The sequence below is a fragment of the Callithrix jacchus genome, chromosome 7, assembly GCF_049354715.1.
Source record: "Callithrix jacchus isolate 240 chromosome 7, calJac240_pri, whole genome shotgun sequence".
In the NCBI taxonomy this organism is placed as follows: domain Eukaryota; kingdom Metazoa; phylum Chordata; class Mammalia; order Primates; family Cebidae; genus Callithrix; species Callithrix jacchus.
The window spans coordinates 69,798,416-69,800,109 of record NC_133508.1 but is presented as its reverse complement, the minus strand read 5'-3'; positions in this window follow the sequence as shown (position 1 = coordinate 69,800,109).

The following is a 1,694-nucleotide window of genomic DNA, read 5'->3' as shown; positions in this document are numbered from 1 at the left end:
CAATGTTGGCACAAGCCCACTCAATTCAAGGGGATGGGGCATTGACCCCACTTCTTCATAGGAGGAGTTTCAAAGGATTTGTAGCCAATTTTCTTAGTTTTACTGAGCTATAATTCACATCATACAATTCACTCATTTAAAGTATAGAGTTCAATGGTTTTTAGTATATTTACAGAATTGTGCAATCCATCACTACAACCAATTTTAGAACATTTTTTATCAAAAAGAAGCTTTGTACCCTATAGTTATCACTGCCCCCAATATTCTCACCCCTTCTCCTAGCCCCTGGTAACCAGTAATCTACTTTCTGTCTTCAGGGATTTGCCTTGTCTGGACATTTCACGTAAATGAAACCGTATAGTATGTGGTTTTTTTGTGACTGGCTTATTTCACTTAGCATAATGGGTTTTTTGTTTCATTTTGTTTTCTGTTTTTGAAACGGAATCTCAGTCTATGGCCCAGACTGGAATGCAGCGGCACAATCCAGGCTCCTTGCAACCTCTGCCTCCCAGGCTGAAGCAATTCTTGTGCCACAGTCTCCCAAGTAGCTGGGATTACAGGCATGCACCACCACAGCCAGCTAATTTTTGTATTTTTAGTAGAGATGGGGTTTCACCATGTTGGCCAGGCTGGTCTCAAACTGCTGACCTCTGGTGATTCATCCACCTCAACCTCCCAAAATGCTGGGATTACAGGCGTGAGCCACTGCAGCCAGCCTCACTTCAAGGTCCATCCACGTTGTAGCAGGTATCGGCACTCTGTTACTTTTTATGTCCAAATGATATTTCATTGTATGAATATACCACTTTGTTTATCCATTCATCCGCTGATGGAGATTTGAATTTTAGACTATTATGAATAATGCTTCCATGAATATTCATATGAAAGCTTTGTGGCCATTTTTTTAAAAAATCACTGACTCACAGGCAGGAGCTCCAGGGCTGGTGGACCCCAGACAAGATTTTGACATGTCTTAGCTCTGTGCCCTTCAGAAAATCATTCAACATCTCTGAGCTCATCTGCAAAATGGGACAACAAAATATTCGTAGACAGGTAAGGATTAATGAGCTCAAGGCCATGAAGTGATTTTTAAAATCATAAACTGAAAAGCTCTTTAAGAGATCCACATATGGCCCACCCAACAGCAATCCCTTTCTTGGTAAAAGAACCCTGATTTTGGTAAAAGGCTTGAGACCCACCCTTACACCACAGTAGACAAATTATGATCAGTCTAAATCAATCACAATAATCCATTGCCTTTGCCTATTTATGGTTTTGGAATGACCTAATGATGCATTACTGGTCAATGAGACAAAGTGGGTCTGCTCAGCATTGAGCTAACCCTGCAGAAAGTCATGCCTCGGGATGACTTCTTATGTGAGATAATAAATGTCTTTATCCTTCAGGTCACTTGTAGTTGGGTTTCCTATAACTTGCAACTGAAAACATCCATACTTAAACACATCTCAGTATCTGTCTATTTGTCTATCTACCCCATCTACTTCCAGAGAAGATTCATCTTACCTTACAATAAAAGACACAGGGAGAAATCAATACAAGGTGCTTCTGGCATCATGGCATACAAAATACCCTGAATGACCCTCCTGATAAAAAGGGCTGTAGTTATTTTAAATATATACATATATATATATATATATATATATATATATATTTTTTTTTTTTTTTTTTTTTTT